The sequence below is a fragment of the Anguilla rostrata genome, chromosome 15 (assembly GCF_018555375.3).
Source record: "Anguilla rostrata isolate EN2019 chromosome 15, ASM1855537v3, whole genome shotgun sequence".
NCBI classification, from domain to species: Eukaryota; Metazoa; Chordata; class Actinopteri; order Anguilliformes; family Anguillidae; genus Anguilla; species Anguilla rostrata.
The window spans coordinates 21,264,205-21,283,329 of NC_057947.1; the positions used below are offsets into that span (position 1 = coordinate 21,264,205).

A 19,125-nucleotide genomic window follows, 5' to 3' on the forward strand; every position below is an offset into this window, starting at 1 on the left:
GCTGTGCTATAGTCCAATTTATGACATCGCTGGTATGGTTGTCATGGAGGTATTGGTCTGAACTGTTACTGTTAAGCATAAGGTGACATACAGTATGGTAACGAACACTTTTGAGCTAGCTGGGCGTGCGTTGAGAGTCCATGTAAAACAAATAGATAACGAACTGCTTTAATATGTTATTTATTTATTTATTTATTATTATTATTATTATTATTATTATTATTATTATTATTATTATTATTATTATTATTATTATTAATACGTTTAATACGATGCGCTAAGTGTAAGTTCGCGTGACTTCGTCGTTTTATTTTCCTCCGCCGCATTTCCGCTTTATGCCTGAAAATCTTGTCTGTGTGTATGGGTATCAATGGGCATGCTGCATTGTACTTTATGTAGGAGAAACCATTGCTTTAGAGTGCACCCTGTATGCTAAAGAAACCGTAACACAGAATTGAACATTTCTTGGCACTGCAGTTGTACTTCGTGCTGCAATTCACGAAGGTGGATCATTTTCCCCGACTCGCCTCGCCTCGCGCGTTACATCGAGTCGTTCCTTTGACAGCACTGTATCATCAATACCCAAACTGTAGCCTACAGTCGTGCTAGTGGTTCAGAAGCGAAAGTGCATTGTTGCATGTAGTATATATTGAGGAGGTGATTTTTGCTTGTGTTGGTATGTACCTATATTTTTCTCAGCGAATCAGCAGTACTATTGATTTTGGCCGGCAATATTCATTCATTTATTTATTTATTTATTTATGCATGTACATAGAATATCTTTTTTGAAACCTCTTAGAGGGATGGACTCCTTCTAGACCAGGTTGACTATTTAAAATCTGGCCTGGTACTGTGCAATAGGTCCTACTAAAGTCTGACTAAATGCTTTCTCTGGATTTCATTTTTTTAAATTTATTAAATCAATCTCACATGCCTTTTACTGTAACAGCACACCTTGTTGAGAGATCATGCTGACGATGTATCTAGCAGGGGGCAAACAGACGTGCAGCCCCATCTTAAAGAGACAGGAGGCACTGTGTTTCACATGCTAGCACGATCCCGCTACGAAGCCCTTTTTTGATACCTCTTTAGAGACGCTTTATGTGTGTCATGTCAAACCGACTGATTAAGTATGTGGCAGCCCCATTATTTTCATTGACGGTTTGATATGCGTCACAATCCTATCTCTGCCCATACCTCTCTACTCCTTTGGCGCCAGGAGGCATTTGCACACTCCACGAGGAATCAATTTATCCACACGTTTGCATTTCCCACTGCTGACACCGGCACCGTATCGCAAACATGATTTATTAAGTCCAACGTGGAGCTAACTCCACTCTCTCCTCCCAGCGCCAAGACAAATTGGACAAGTTTCCATTAACACTTCAGAGCATGGAAGGGTGTCACTTAGCAAAAATCACCACGTTTAGGTTCCTGCGGCTGAGAGGCGGTCTGTTTCTGACTCTTCATATGTCTGTGCATTACGGATGCTTGTGAAGATTTAGCCAAAAATGATGGAATTGTACAAATAACAGACATCTGTAAATTATAAAAAAATAAGAGCCTGCAGTGGGCAGTCATTTGGCTATTAAGGCGTTTAATTATCTGAAGTGCATCACTGTCCAACGGTTTTCTGAAGCCAAAGTCCCAGAGGTATTTTCTGAGCTTTTAGTAATGATTGCATGGACAGCCCCCTCTTCATCAGAGCATCTTTATTGAAAGGTCAATGCTATTGGCTGTTTCACATTAAAGAAGGTTTGTTTGGTATCCATCCCTGCAACTCTCGACAGGGCCTGGATGTTTTCCAGCCTAGATATCTGGTTCTCTAAATTTTTTACTTGAAATATTGTGTATGGTTTATGCCACTGTGCTATATACAAGGGGCGGTGTAGTGCTGTGGTTGAGGCACTGGCTTTGTCACCAGAGGGTTGAGTGTTCAAATCACAGGCAGGGGTGCTGCTGTACATTAAAATTGATTGAATGAATTCCTTCAGAATCTGGAATTTTAAAGCAGTAAAGCATGGATGGAATTTCCCGTTGTATTTTTTGGCCCATCCTGTTGATGATTTTGAAGAGACTTGCAAGTGCACTTTCTCTTTTTCACTCTGCAGTCCCCCAGTTGAGCTGTGCAGCCATTGTTGTCCAGAGCACAAGACATGCGCAGCTGGTGCAGGGGGACCACAAGCACCTGATGGACGAGAGGAGTCACTCTTGTTTGATGAGGCGGGGGGGCCCTGCCCATTGAATCTTCTTCCCCATGGGTGATACTGTGTGTGGAACTCCTGGCTGTAGTAATGGCACTGGTGCAGTTAGGCTTTGATTCTGGTCCTCGGGGCTCCCTGGCGCATTGAGAGCGAGTGCCTTTGCTGAAACTGTCACTCACAAGGCCCAACCACCTTTAAGTTTGAACCTTGCTGTCTGAAAAACAATGAGGCTTGCAGCATAGCACAGCTGTTAAGGAGCTAGTTGTGCAACTCTGAGGTTGTAGGTTTGATTCTCTGGTTGGAGCACTCATGTTGTGCAAGGTACTTAAATGGAACTGCTTCAGTAAATATTCAGCTGTTTAAATGTATGTAAAGGAATGCAAGGTGTGTGATTTGCTCTGGATAAGCTCATCTGCTAAATGCCTAAAACGTGAAAAGAAAGCTTGTATTTGTACCCGACCATGCATTTACTCTCTTGATGGGTTTTACTGTACATTTGTTTGAGCTGACAACACATGTATATTAAACTTTTTAAAAAGTATATAAAATTTATGAGTGATATATGTTGAATCTCGAAAGTTGGAAGATATAGAAATAAATCTTTTTTTTTTTTGCAAGTGCTGCCACTCACTTGTAATTGTTTGATTGGGCTGGTAACCAGAATGTTTCAGTTTTAATTTCCAGGAAAGTTCATTGCTGTTTTATCCTAAAATGAGGGACCTGCTTGAATTTCTTCAGTAAATATCAGAGTCAACCATCTGTCAGAGCCTCTTAATATATTCCATGCTGGTGACTGATGTTTCGAAATTTGAGAGCACCGATTTAATTCGCAGACATTGTGGCTGAGCACGCCTTCTTGGTATCTATTTTAGAGAGCTGGGACCTGGAAACCATGTTTGTACAGTATTTTGGTGAGGTTAATGCCAGACTGCCTTGCTGTCTAACTGAAGATAATCCTCTGCATCTAACCCTCTGTTTGTTTTAAGTCTAAAGCACCTGTGAACATCCTATCCAACTGGTTAAATACATTTTTTTCCACACTGTCTGATTGCGCCGCGATGCTAAATAGAAAATCCCTGTCGTGTGCTGTGGAGACTGAGAGTCCCACTCTGGTGTGACACTCTCTTGTGTTCTTCAGCCCTCCCACTCTGAGCAGGAGAGGCAGAAACTCGTCCCCTTACACAGTTATTGCTTGAGGAACACGGCCGATAGCCACGGTGACACTCCGGTTTCAGTCTCTATATTACTGACACCGGGAGATAAGAGCAGGACGGTGTCCGTCGGCAGAAGCCGCACTCTGTCAGAATGATCTACCAGTTTATTCTCCCCTTTCCACTTTTAACGCTGAGGCATCCCTTATCTCTGCAGTCAATATGGCGTTTTACAGCACTGCAAGAGTCACATTGCCAGAGAATCTATTGCTCCGCTCCGCCGCTGCTCTGGCGATTATGACTGTTTTAACATGCCGGAGATGTTCTGTTGTGGAGAATACTCATTTAATGGGCATGTCGTAACGCTGAGGACAGAGGCAACGTGTGGCTGTGAGCAGTTGTGGGAAAGCCAAGCCTGAGACTGCTCTTACTGCAGGGTTGGGGAAAGTGTGGTATGAATTGCTGATTAAGTTGATGACAGTGTAGTGGTCATGGACTCAATTATACAATGCGAAGATTTTAAAATATAAAATACAGGAAAACATCGGGGGGGGCATGGTGATATTGTGCGTATCTTTTAATGTCTGTTTGTGTACACGTGTTTATGCCTGTTTGTGTGTGTGTGTGTGTGTGTGTGCGGGTGTGTGCGTGCACACACGTGAGGCTATTTAAACATGCAGCTTCCTGATGCCCTTTTTTCTCCTGCTCACTTGACAGCTCTGACTTCAGAGGTGAGTAAGTACAGCTGGCTCCTCTCCAGCTCTCAGACGCTTTGATTATTAATAATTCCTGCTCCAGCGAACTTCAGACAGTGGCAAAAGACATAAACAGCACATAATGGTGGCACTCCTTGCTGTGGGCTTTTGTATTGCAGACGTTTCATTTTGATATTCCAATCACTCGACCTTTAAAGGACAGACTCTGCAGTACGAGAGGCAATCATCCTAATTTAACACTCTGAACACCACAATCAAGTGACCGAAACCAAAAAAAATCACTGATTAAAGAGTGCAGTCAGGAACATATTGTGATTATTATCCTGCTATTACATTCTTATTACTAGTACTGCCAGTACAGACAGAGAAAAAGAGGGAGATTGTAACTGTTCAAATCTGATTGTTCTTTTTTCTGAATCTAATTGCCACATTCTTTCATATTTAAAATCACTGTGATTATTCTAAGGTGAGATTTAGTGCAGTGTTTTAAAAAAATATATAATTTCATTTTAGCAACCAGAAAACTTATTTTTGAGTTGGTAGGGAAAACAGTTTCAATTATTTTAGTCCCTTTCTTGTTAAAGTTCCATTTTATCTCAAAAACGTATTTGATGTGGAATAGGAGAAATTCCTGCATCTTATAAAAACTGAACTGAAGCCTAGAAAGACTTTCACACCCAGAGGAGGTTTTTCAGAAAAATCGTGATAGGTGGTCTGATTTTTTAATCTCGTATGTAGCTACACCCAATTAATGAGAAGATTTTAAGAATACTGAAAGGAGTGGCATGTGTGAGCAATCCGAATAAGCCATTTCAAACAAGCACTTCCTGCACGAGTATTTAATTTGTGGTTGCCACCTTTTTAATTTTTTATTTACTTCACCGTAATTTGCTTTCCTTTGTTGGGTAAGAAAAGATTGCTTTGCATCCACAGTACAGCGTGGCGGCGATGGAGAGAGCCACCGCTCCCCGGCATAGGCCAGTTTTCAGTATGTAGCCTAACCTCCTAAATGGCTGAACTGGTTGTGTTTTGTGGGTGGGGGTGGGGGGAGGGCAGAGAGGCCTTCATTTTTGCCTCATCCACTCTGGTTGCGCATGAACGACATCGGCGTGTAAAACGATCATCGCGGCGAATGCGATATTAACCCACATTTCCACCCAGGCGACGGTGCGCCGTGTCCCCCTGCTCCCCTCGCGGGATATCAGGCGGAGGCGGAATCGCGCGAAAGCCACCCGCCGCTCTCAGCCGTTAACTCCCCCCTCATCCCTGTGAGCGTTCGCGGGTTCAAACCCAGAGCAGCTGCCAGATGAGCTCTCTCTGTTGTGACCGACTCAAAAATCCCCGTGGTTAATTTAATCGATATGAATATATTATGAAATAGCTTAGCTGCTTTCCAGACAAACATTTAAAAGAATAGACATTCTGGAAGCTATGTATCTTGGTGTGTATATGTATTGGTGTAATTAGTAAAAAACAAAACAAACAAAAAAACATAATTTAAATCCACTGTAGAAGTACTTTGCATCTTTGTGTACTGATTTATTGTGTCCAGCATGTCGTCTACTGATGACATGAATAAGCACATACCCGAGCATGTGAGTGGAGTTTTTGTTTTTTTAATTACTCTGGTCCATGCTTTAAATGGACCAGAGTAACATGGTTTACATGGACTTCATCCCTACACTGCAATAGAGATCAAATGTTATCTGCTAGTGCTGAATTAACAGTGGACATTTTACTGCGTAGCTATGTCTGTCTGCTGGAGACACACGATAAGACAGTGGATTTGCGGTAGAACATTCACTGTGCTATGGAGCGAGAGAGAAAACTGGTGCTTTGACTTAAAGCTCATTCACTCTGTGCTTTATGACAACCTCGCCTGCACTCTCCACGCCCACTCTGCTACATATTAAAGACATCCAAAGACTGTTTATATTTTATGCATTTTATTTAGTCCTGGTACATTCAGTACTTCAGGTAATGTACCTTGATTTATCACTGTGTAATATTTAGCAGGGGCACTGAGAGAACTGTGCATCTACCTTTTGATCAGACTGTCATTCTAAAATCTGCAAAGTGGGTTGGGGGGTTGCACTTGTCACTCAGCACCACATGTCAAACCATTTCCCTGACATGGGGCTATCACACACACTCACGCACACAAACATTCTGCCACCTGTGACTGGATGTGCTGTGGACAGTATTGAACCCAAAAATCCACTTCCTCAACCCTGCGGTGAATGGATCCCACCGGCAGAATAAGCTGTGCTTTAAAATAAGCCCGACATGCTCCAAAAACATTACCCGGTCGCCTTGGTCCCAAGGCCTACATGCCGCCCTTCTAGTATCGCTCTCTCCAGCCGGCAGGGAGCGTGGGACGACGGACGCATTTCGTTTCCATCTCAACCGCGTTGGTTGCTCGGGGTAACCGGATTTGTTAGCCTATTGCATAACACTTCCTGGGGAAAGTGCTGTCAGCTCATGTGGTGTTCCCCGGGAAAGCCAAATGGGATTAGTGACAGCTAGTTTTGTGAAACCGTCACACCGCAGTAGAACGGACAGCCGTGACACTCCCCCGGACCCGACTGCAAAATGTTCTGCTGGAACCCAGTGTTCTCCCTCTGGGTCTGTGATTGGGTCTCTCTCCCCTTCAGCACAGCCCAGGAGAGCTTGGGAAGCATGGTCTGTGTTCTGTCTTTCTTATTTCCTTGTCTTTAAATGTCTTGTACATTAATTTCACTTAGTTAATTTCATAAAAAAGCAGACTTACCATTTTGATATACAAGTAACTAAAAGAAGATGGAGATTGAATCATATTAGTACCTCTCTTGTTATCCTTCTACTTGTTCCTTTTAGTCTCTAAAGCTGGGTGATGGGTTCGTTCTCATCTGTTTAAGCCACATGCTCCAGTAAAATTCAGCACCATAGCAGGGCCATGCAACTGGAAAGTCATTGCAAAGATTTGATTTGATTAGTCAATAATATTATATGATGAGATTATCTTTGATAATGGACCATAGGGGCTTTTTTTGCTGGTAATTAATTTCTGAGGGAGTTGTGCTGCTTCCTTTCAAAGTTAATATTCCCATCATGTCATAAATAAAACAGGATTTCTACAGGTCAGCTTTTGACGCTGCCCCCCCCCCACTCAAGCTCTGATGCAACCTACCATGTACCTACCAATTACCAAAGGAGGGTTTGCGGGCAACAGTTCTGAGACGATAGCTGTAATTTTCATGCTGTGCACAGAATTGTGAAGACTAAGAGACTTGGACAAGATCTGTGGATTAGACCTTAAGTACTGATTTCCAACAGTGAGATAAAAATAAAGATCAGCAAACAAAATGATGAGATAAACTAAGAAGGGTAGTGGCGTAGTGGCGTAGCTTGCATAAAGTCACGTTGTGATCCAGGTGATAAAATGTGGAAAACATCATGAACCTAAACAAATCGTGTACATAATATTTGATAAACCCAATGATAGCAGAAAACCCATACAGTTTCTATTTTTTCAGAGGCTGTGGTTACATCACAGGACATGTCCTGGAAATGCGTCTGGTAGGCCTTAACAAGCCCTGACTGACAGGTCTCTGAGCCTACCAGAGAAGCTAGCTGTAACTGGCCAGCCTATTAACATAGGAGGTGGGATAGGAATGAGCTCGGTAGCCTACGATTTGTGTACTGTGGTACTATAACAGCACGACATTGTCCATCCATCCGTCCATTATCTATACCCGCTTATCCTGAGCAGGTTCGCAGGGGGTGCTGGAGCCTATCCCAGCGTGCATTGGGCAAGAAGCAGGAATACACCCTGGACAGGCTGCCAATCTATTGCAGGGCACACACACCATTCATGCACATACTCATACCTAAGGGCCTCCAATCGGCCTTCCTGCACGTCTTTGGACTATGGGAGGAAACCGGAGTACCCGGAGGAAACCCACACGGACATGGGGAGAGCATGACATTATGACAGTTAAAAATCAGGTGTTCCTTAGTGCAGATAGCATGTTGATAATCCATGTGTTGCCTGAGAGTGGGTTTAGAGTTGTACGCCCTGGCCCTTTCAGGCTTATTTCAGGCCTGTTGATCACCTCAGATAATGCATCATATTAGAACACTTAGCACCACCAAGAATAAAAAGACTGTGGCTGAGGAAGCCACGCATAAATAAACACTTTCTATCCGTCATAGTGGCAGAACCAGCATGACGAGCAGTGGTATTGGAGGGGACAGGCAATACCACAGCACTGGAGCAAAGATAATTTATCTCTGTGTTGCTCTAATGGCAACGCTTATGAGCCCATGCATTTGATTTCACAATTTTCAAAAAAACATTTCTACCACCATCCAGATGTCATTTTACATTTCTGTTCAGTCTGTTCTGATCCAGTCTCCATGGTTACATGCTAGTAGGTATTTGCTATTAACACTATTGATATTGTAAGTGACCCACGGTGTGAGCAGAAACTATTTATTGACAGACTTTCATTCCCGGTGGACACTAAGCCAGATAACAGCAGACCCATCACACCTTCGTGCAGCATCATGGGGGGAATTTGTGCCAGACTACCTGCAGAGTGGCTTGGCAGAAGCACACTTGTCATCACGTTTTAAAAAATGAAAGGGAGTATTTCTTGTTCACTTTCAGACTCGCAGAAACAAACTCAGCACGAGCAATCTTTTTTTATCTCCCAACATGAAAAGGGTTTTGAGCGCTTTGTGTTGCACCTTGAAAACTGAGCAGAGGCTCAGTAAGCTCCCTCAGGTTGAGGCCCAAAGTCTCTCCTGCCCTCCATTATGGTTCAAGCCCCCCATGCACTTGCCTCTCTGACTGATTTTATGTGCAGAAACCACAACGGGCAGCTAGTGATATCTATTCTGTGGAAAAGTTCATAAGGGAATCAACTGACTGACTTAGAAGATTTCATGAATTCACTCAAGCACATTTGGCCCTTTGAGTCTGTAAGTTGGATTGACCCTGAGTGCTGCTTCAGGGATAGTTGGCTGTATATACAGTACCTTATGTCTGATACACTACCAACAAGAAGAGAGTTTTCACAAGTATTCAATCATTTCCATATATCATAAAGTAGAAATCAATTGAATTTTGGCCTTTCTGCCATTATTATTATTTTTTTATAAATGGAAATGGCTCTGCTCAGTAGTATTAAGAGCCAGCTTGTGCATCTTTTCCCTTTGCATCACTGGCATATAATTTTCAGTCTAACATCCAAAGAAACTGATAAACCGCCATGGTGACTGCTCCAAACACTGCTCGACCTCATAGAGAAATATTTATATAACATTTTGATAACTGTTATTTTTTGTCAGTTGTTAACATTAGTTACTGTTTTAGGTCGAGAGTAATTTTTTTCCTGCAAGCACACTCAAGGACACACACACACACACACACACGCATGCATGCACACACACACACACACACACAATGCACAGATGGGGTAGTGCTATCAAACCTTTGAGCTTATACAGCTGTTTTATTGGTTAATGTGTAAACAAACGCAATTAGAAAAATGCTATAAATAGTACACACATGTATATCACAATATGGTACTTTAATCAGAACTAATCTTATGACATAGATGCTTAAACTTAGACAGGCTGAAATATAGCTTAATCGTGCTTGTGTAGTCAGCCCCTAAAGCCTAAAGCACTGTAGAAGACAGGGCCGAATCATTTGTTTAAAAAGGGCGCTACCAGATTGACAATGCAGACTCTTCGCTTTCAGCAAGGTTCCAGCAGGTCATCGATTACGCATTCATGCTAAATAATAGAACAGCTCAGTGCCTACAGGCAACACGGGAGGTACAGACGAGGGTGATCACAAAAGCAAACCCTGTCAGGTTTTACATGTCAGATAACAAATCACGCTAAGGCTACAGCTCGACTGCACATAAACCTTTCGCATTTCTCCGGAGAAACACCGCCGCATGCATGCTGAACCGAATCCAGAGACGATTGCAGTAAGTATGGCTAATTAGCTCAAGCTTGCCACGTGCGAAGACATCGCGCTGCATATAAAGTGTGTTCACGTTCCTGTTAAGTACATACAGTATGTGCAAAATCACATTCCTCACACTGCCTCTTGGCAGAAGATGTCAAATATGTACAAGTCTGAAATCCTAGTCCATGTTCCTAATGTAGGCTACATTCCCCTGCCCACTTAAGCAACAGGTCTTGTATGGTTTGTACTTTCTGTTCTGTTACAGCATTCTTGGTAACCACTCGCCCAATTTTGTCTTAGTGCTTTGGTAATTGAGCCTCGTAATAGATTTTTGGAAAGCAACCGTTTCACTTACACTTTGCATCGTCTCTTGGGGAAAGCATTCACTTATTAAATTTAGGTTCAATATACCTCCTAATATTTTACCAAGCAGAGGAATTGTGGACCAGGGGTGGGAGGAGATTGATATTTGAGATCTCTTTCACTAAGGGGGCGCCTATGGACCTGCCGTTTAAAAAAAAAAAAATAATAAATTGTGGTAGCCGAAAGGGAACTTGTGCTGTCTCAGGGCAGGGGGCATATGCTTCAACATATGTTGGTGTCTATCAGTGCACGTGCTAGTCTCCAGGTATCAATGAATACTAAGGTCTAATAAAATACACCATGCTTCCTTACAATATTTATGTATATTACGTGTGTTTCTCAGTTGCTTTTGATTCATTGGCTGGTGTTACAGGGCTAATCTGAGTCATCCGTTATGGGTATGGAGGTAAAACAACACCTCTTACTGACGTCTCAACCGGTGCTTTAAAGGTGTTCCTTAAATGGAATTGAAAATAAAGAGCGGGTCAAAATACTGTCTAGATTGTTGACTGAAAGGAGTAAAATCAGATTTTCTATCGCAAAATGCCTCTGGCCTGTAACACATCTTGAAATTTATTTTAAAGATAGACTTAAAGGTATGGGTACAATACTTCTTACTGGTGGACAGATTTGTCGATTATTTCATGACTGAATGTTTCTCAGCATTTCATAGAAACAGAGAAACTGCTTCACTCTTCATGCACTTTGACACCTGCTATTTGCTAAATTCTGGTATCATAAGATGGTTAAATCAATCTTTCATACCAGGGTGCTAAAGCAGTCTTTGTGGAAAACAAATAACCAAAGAGAATGTAGCATCACCTCAACTGAGTTCTTTCTACATTCTAAGCTCCTTGAAATACATCATTTGCAAAACTGATATCAGCCACGAATACACAAATGTGTTTGTAATGGATTATCTTTCACATATTGCCTCTCGTACATTCATTATTCTGAGTTTGACAGACTAGAAAACCTTTGAAAAATCAGTGTGAACTTTTCAGCTGTCAGTCGCTGGTACACCTTAATGCTCGATGACAGCAGCCAAATATTTAAATGGGACCTTGCAGTGCTGAAAATGATAACCATGTGTACTACCACCATCAGCTGCACTGGCAACCGATTCAATATCAGACCATGGGGACATCCTTGAATGGTTCCTTAAGCAAGTGAGCCACTCAGCAGGCCCAGCAGATATGAATTTAAACAGAAGGCATGCAAATAACAAAATGATCCACACAGATATTATTGACTGACTGCGCTACTTAAATATGCAAGTGGCAGAACGGCAGTAAAGGGCACCCTTGCTGAGAATGACTGGACTGTGTTGCTTTCCCTCGCTACCCCTCAGGCTGTCAATCTGAACTCTGCCGCTACCTGTCATGTTGAAAGCCCCTTTGAAAGCCTGGAGTGGGTGGCGCACACAAACAAACGGGAGAGAGAGAAAAAAGGGCAATGTTAGAAGTTGAGGGAGGCACACTGCATCTCAAGGCTACCAGCTGACTCTGGAGAGTAGTTGTTCATCTGAGCATCCCAGAATCCTTTGCAGGCCTCTGGTTGCCTTCTTGATGAATATTTACAGAGAGATGCCTTTGATCACTCTGACAGAAGGAGCGCAGAGACGGAGTTGAGAGGCAATGCTGGAATAATGACCTCTAGTGGAGTCAAATGGAATTGCACTACATTGTACTGTGCTACAGAGGACAGGTCCAGATGCAATGGAATAAATTATTTGCAGTACTGATTTTGTTCCTTATCAAACAGTTGTTTTTTTTCTGCTTAGAGAGTTGTCTACCAATCCTGTTGAAAGTTACTAATGGTATATGATGCATTTGCATTTGGGGATGCATATTTTGCTTTGTTAAGATTAGTTGATTGCTCTTGATGAGCTGAACAAAAAAAAAAAAAAAAAAGCCTGGGTTGGGGGAGGATGAGAGCATGTATGTCATTTTAAAAAGGACAGTAGAAGGTTATTCAAAGTTGTTCTTATTTTTAACCTGACAAGTAAATCATAATTTCCCACTACATGTTACTGGATTTAATTCTGTTCAGGTGGCCCTTTGTCACAAGAAACTAGAAGAAAGAAGAAGCTTCTGGATACCTGCATAGTTCACTTATGACAGTACATTGTTCAGATTAAATTTAAAAAAAAAGTTTAGCCACAGTTACTAGTTTGTAATGATTAACCTGCTGTTATTAGTTTTTTTGGCTGGACCGCAACAGCGGGGCCAGCCCTGCAAACGCGAATGTCTGTGACTGATTGACTGACTGACTGAGTGAGTGAGTGATAAAGTTACACCGCGCTTGTCTGTGACGTCGGCCGGTTCGGTCGAGCCTTAACCTGGTCTTGTTTTTTTTTTGGGAGAATGTGCATTCTTTCAGTGCGTTTTTCTGATTAGGAGGTGGGTTAATGCTTTGATTTGAACAGACCTCTTGATCACAGGGAAAGTAGTGGTTTTGTCTCTTAAATGGATATCCTTTGATTGTGGTTCTCATTACTGCTCAGTGGGTCGCCATGTCACAGCTTCCCAAAGAGGGTGAGGAGACATGAAAGCAAAAAAAAAAACAGTCCTAAAGCCCTCTATGTAATCCGCAGACACTTGTGGCACTGTTGCAAAACTATGCACTCGGCTAGAGCATGTACGCAGTAAAAACAAGTAAAATTAAAGTGACTAAAATGAGGCCAGCGAAATACTTTTCATTAAAATGGAATAGTAATACCCACAATTATACACTGGCAATTCATGAGGAGCTGACTGTGGATGGGAACATGGCTAAATATGCAGAAATCAACATTAGTTTGTAAATCGGTCGTACTGTTTTATATTTATCAATTAGTTGTGTTCGGAATGTTACTCAATTTGCACAGAAATAGAAACCTACCCTCTATTTGACCCTTTGATATTATTCTTTCTTACATGCCTAACTGCTGGAGGTTTCTGGCTGGTGACAGGAATTTCTGGGCTGTATTTCTGGTGCAGTTTTACATTATTCCGGAACATCCATTGCCATATTATTTTTGGACTTACCACTTCACGAATATTCATAAGATACATCACATTGGCATGCTTCAGTGTTAGGTTTACAAATTTATAATCTGGTTAGTTTGTAGAATATGTGCTATTTTCTTTTTGTGACGGTTTTATTGAATGACTGCCCTGTGATGAGAGGGAAGTGTGTACCATTACATCTGACCCATAATGTAGATCTTTTTTTTTAATGCCATATAAAATGTCTTACAAGCTGTATTAGCACAGTCAAGCTGTGTGGATTCACACCTCATTATGCATAACTATGATGCATTGGTTTATAATAACATGGTGTAGCGATGCAAGTGGGATCTTTAAAGTGATATGTAATGATTCAGGGGTGTTTCAAGAAGCACTTAAAATGGTTGTAGACTTGGAGTACTCAGTCTTGACCCCTTCTTCCTATCCTCAACTTAGCAAACTGTTGCCCTGTCCATGTGTTGCCTGGTCCAAACAAGGCCCACAATATTGCCACCTAATCATATAAAGACAAAGGCCATTAACTTTTTGGATTTATGCTGGATGGAATCATCCCATCACAAGCCCTGTTAAATCTTTATAGCTTCAATTAGTGAAGTGTAATTAAAATCATTAACCTCAATTAAGGGCGTGTGTATCTATGTTGGACAGTATTGGGGTGATTGCATTGATATACTGGAATATAATTGGTATTGTCAGAGAACTAATTCAGTAAGGTTTGATTATCCAAAGCAGTTGTGATATAAACACCCATGGCCTACATGGGCCTCCAGAATTGATTTAGTATTCTCCAAGTTAATTTGATTATATGTGGCCTTGTCCTTGCATTATATGGATACACTGGCCACAACATAACCACTGGACTTAAAACAGATCAACCAACATCCACAACATCTTGGCTCTGACTCCGTTTAGTACAACATCATTTTGACCAGATAGACCCAACAGGGGTGTATAAGCCCCACTTAATACTGATTTTATTTTCAGACTGTTCTGCGACCTTAGAACAACTGAGGTCTCTCCAACTCTAATTTATTTTAATTTATTTATTTTTCCAGGGCTGTGGTTAAAGTGTGTATGTTCCTTGCTTTCTTTCTTTATCTTGACGAGTTGGAGCTTCCAACACAGCTTAACCAACATTACAAAGTGTGACTGCAATCTCAGCACTTTTAAAAAGGTTTGCCTCTCCGTTTAACACACAACATTTTGAAATGTTTCTTTGCTCCTTTTCTCCGCTTTGATTTCTCGCCTTGATGCACAGTAATGACCTGTTTAACCATTGATCAATCTCCGAGAACTGAAAATCCAAACCAGGCAGGCAATCAACTTATTCAGCTATACCAAACAGTCGTTCACTTCACTTTGACAGCATGGACGACCCCTTGGTACAGTAGATGGGTCCTGGAGTAGAAAAAACGATGGCCATTTTAAAGTTACAGTTCTTCCGTGATGCACAGAAGTGCGTAATGTTCCAGCAATTCAGCTAAATAATTTCTTGCATATGGAAAAAAAGATAAACGATTTGCATTAATGTGTGCTAATCCTACGGTGTTATCGTGGGTGAGGGAAGTTGCTGAACACGTTCTGGTTGCTCTCGGAAGAAAGTGGCGAAAGCAGCGCAAACAGATTTTGATTTATCAATGCAGCGGCGTCGGAGACTGCAACACAAAACCGAGCAAGAGGGAACCATGATGAATTGCTCCTGTGAAGGTGTAGTTATCTGACGAGACGTTCCAATGAGGCGTGCCTGGCTTCGCCTTGGAAATAAAACTACTTACTCACACTGGATAACGCCTCAATCTGTCTTATAAAAAATGGAGTCTTATTTCCATTAGGGCTCACCTGACACCTTGCAAGATGGCAGGATTGAAGGAAATGAGGCTGCTATGAATGCCAGTTGCATTTGTTCTGAGAAAGAAACGTCATGAGTTGGGTAGAATTGTAAGGAACATATATTTGCGAAAATTCTTCAGGAGATGCATCCATTTCTTAGACCTTAGTATTTGGCATATTATTCTAGCTGTGTCCCTAATGGTGGTTACTGCAGAAATCACAAATCTATGGCAATGGCTTTAAAAAGCCATTGCCATAGATTTGTGATTTCTGCAGTAACCACCATTAGGGACACATTATTAGACACATTATTAGAAAATAATATATTTAATCTAGAATTCGTATATCACAAACCATATTGCATCCGCTTTCTAAAAAGTGGATGCAATATGGTTTGTGATATACGAATTCTAGATTAAATATATTATTTTCTAATAATAACCCTAAATAGAATAATAGCCTATACTTTCATTACAGTAGGCTAAATGTGCAAAATAAATATACTTGTAGAGTATTTTTCTCCCAGGTCAGATAGGTAAAGCATTACTAAGATACTGTAAAGTGGATTTGTTTCTTCTTTAAGTCAGAGTTGAGGTGTCGCACCAGGTCCTGCTAAATGCCCATTTTCACTTGTAGTACACACATTCATTCTATGACTTGTGTCTTGCACCAACTCTTTTCGCCACAAGGGTGTACTAGTGTCCCAAGAATTTTTTACACAATTGACATTTGCCTGTCTTTCCTTTTTAGTTGTATTTCACATCACAAATAACAACAGCAGCAGCAGCAGCAACAACAGTGCGTATTCACATTACAATATGATCTGATTAGGTCATGTTTAGACAGTTTTAAAAGCGCATTTGAGACTGTTTTGAAAAATGTGTTACAATTATATTGTATTTATCATTGTAATTTTTCATGTTTGTATTCCAGCCTGGTAGTAACACAATCTGTATGTTGTATTCCCTGCTTGTTCTCATATAAATCACTGTGTGCATTTTTGAGTAGTGCAACTGCAGGAGGAGTAGGAGTCTAGCCATCTGAATATTTCTCAATTCAAGCTGAGAGTCATAAAAATGAAACAGAGGGGATATTTTTTCGTACAAAAACGCATCTTTTTCCATTTCCAAAGAACAAAATGTGTGTCATTTGTTTATCAGCATGAATACAGCTTCCTTGTCTGCTAAGCACCAAAGTGGCACTGTTGTGGTTCTCGACCACACAAAGACCACAGGCTGGCAAAAGAGCTCTCCAGTTATGACAACTTATTTATACCATTGATAGCTTTATGTTAACAAGGAAAACAAGTGAGATATCTTCTGAGAACTCCTGTCTCTTTCACATTCACAATGAGAGGGAAGAAGGAAGGTAAAGGTTGCTATGGTCTTTGCAATATATATGGAATTGTTTTATTTCATCTTTAAGCTTTGAGTTTCTGGTCACTGGTTACTGGTATCCAATGCCATGGTGGTTTTAGAGGGACCTCCCAACCAGCAGCAAACTGAATAACAGGTGACAAGTTCTTACCCACACCGTGGCTCTGTACTTGAATGATGATCAGTATCCTTTGGGTCTCAAGTAACAAATAACGAGTTCCTCCACATCTTTAACGCAAACATTTTGAAACAGAGGCAGTACTGCCAAAAAATGTCTTGGACAGACAATGAACCTCAACTCACAACTTTATTGTCAACATCAATATTGCATCTTTATTAAAAACATCTGTTGGAGTCATGTGGACATGTCTTTCTCAGTGCGTCTCTCCAGTCAGATATTGATATTGTGCAGGAACAGAGAGTCAAAATACCAGCAGAGCGCTGCTGCTTTCTCAAGAAAAAGGACAAGTCCTCGACTTTTGTCCCTGTGACACCTCCAGAACCATGGGTGCCTCAAACCCCCATGCATCGTCCACTTCCCCCACTGCCTGGGGGCAACCAGGAGACGGCGGATGGCCTTTCATTAACGTTTTCATTTGTGGAGGCATTTCATGGGGGCACGCCACTGCACCATACTTTTTGAACTTTCATTTCTGCTGGCGCAAGCCTTTTGCTGTCAGAGGAAAGTAATTACCGGTGCTCAGCGGATAACAAGGGTCACATCAGTCTGGACTCATTACTATTATTCCTGTGAACTGCCATTGAAAATCAATTTAATAAAATGTCCAGTAAGATGAAGGGCCCTTTGTTAAATGTTTAGCCTGCTGAAGATGTATGGTCCACCATCAGTTGTGTGTGTGTGTGTGTGTGGGTGTGTGCAGTGTATTCTTGAGTAAACAGCTAGCTGTATTAGCTGCTCTGTTATACCAAGCAAATACATATTTAAATGATAATGCAATCTGTACATTTGTAGGTAGTCACATTTTTTTCAGTAAAAACTGTATAGTGAGCCTCATGTTGAAACACAGAGCATTTTAATGAAGAGGCTCATTATAAGAAGTCCAATTCAGCCTCTCAAGGAGAGAGAGAGAGAGAGAGAGAGAGAGTGGGGGCATGCCGAAATATAGGTATTCTGGATTCAGATCTGGTCCTTATGTTGTCAATTATTTATTCTGTTCAGAGGTGGCAGCAACTCACCACAGTATCATTAAGTGCTGATACTCTCACATGTAGTCGGTTGTCAATTAGCTATCAGTCTGCTCAGCATAGTCTGGCTTTATAAATGTAGGTCCCTCACTCCCCTTAATCCAGCTCACACTTAGTTGATGACAGTGTCTGTTTTAGTTTGTCTTGAAAACAAAATATTTACAGAATTTCTATTCTGAGGAGGTGTCATATTTTAAAATATAATCTTAATGTCTTGATGAAATTATTACTTGGTGCACTTATTTTTCAGGGCTTCATCGTCTTCTATCTCTGAAACTCCTCTGAACAAGCTTTTTTTTCTAGTTTGGGCTTGCGTCAATCCTATTTGTGCCAAACAACTGCGTTTCAGGTACTGCAGTATCCACCGTGACCCAGTGTTGCAGATGCATTGTGGGTTAAATAAAAACCAAACAAAAAAAAACATTAAAGAGGGCAGTTTCTTGGTTACCTTCAGATACCTGCTTAAGAAAGCACAGGGTTCCCAGAACTACGAGGCTGTACCCAATTACGCAGAGTTTTCTCAGGGTACTGCAGCAATCTGAGATGAGATGACGCTCTTGATGCTGGGAGTGGTGGAGGTCTGTCAGTATTGTGCCTCGCTGATCCACTATTGACATGAAGGTCTCCTGACTCCACTAAACTCCTCTTTAATCCTCCTCAGGTACTACAGAGGGGCAGAATCCCCTATTAATTAGACCTAATGATTCAGTTATGGTCCAGAACTCCTAACTACCTTTGATAAACAGCACAGGGGAGTAGGCTTGCCTAATTAAAGGAACAACCTGTTAAAGCATGTTCCAGACAGGGTAAACAATTCCCCAGTTCCCCTCTGTGCATTCCCCAGAGATACAATTCTATCCGCACTTGAACATGTGTACTGTAGGGTATTGAGGTGTGAGCAGTAATGACATGCTAGGTTTCATTTTTTCAAACATGTTTAGGAAAAAATATGATTCAGAACTTGATGTTTTATTTGAAACATAATGTACCACTCACATAATCTTTACTACAATAATCTACCATAATGTGGAAAAATAAAACCTTAAAAATGATAATAATGGGAAAAAAATCTGTAGCAATTACATTAACATTGTAAAAGTTTCTGATAACATAATTGAAGTAGATAATATCTAGGATAGCATTACCAAGGGGTAAATTGCATAGATTGGATAGTCACCACATATTTATAAGCATGCCTGAATTCTTTTTTTCTTTTACTTGCGATTCTTATTTGCTTAGAAAAAAATGTAATTGTAAAATCAGAATTTTTTTGTCTAATGAAAACTACAAGGTGCATCCAATG

The 19,125-nt window shown here is 41.1% G+C and overlaps 1 protein-coding gene across 2 annotated transcripts in view; it reads left to right on the forward strand.

Moving 5' to 3' along the window:
• Nucleotides 1-19,125, forward strand: part of LOC135240577 (inactive dipeptidyl peptidase 10-like) — a 169,755-nt gene that overhangs the window by 965 nt on the left and 149,665 nt on the right. The gene's annotated exons all lie outside the window — the stretch shown is intronic.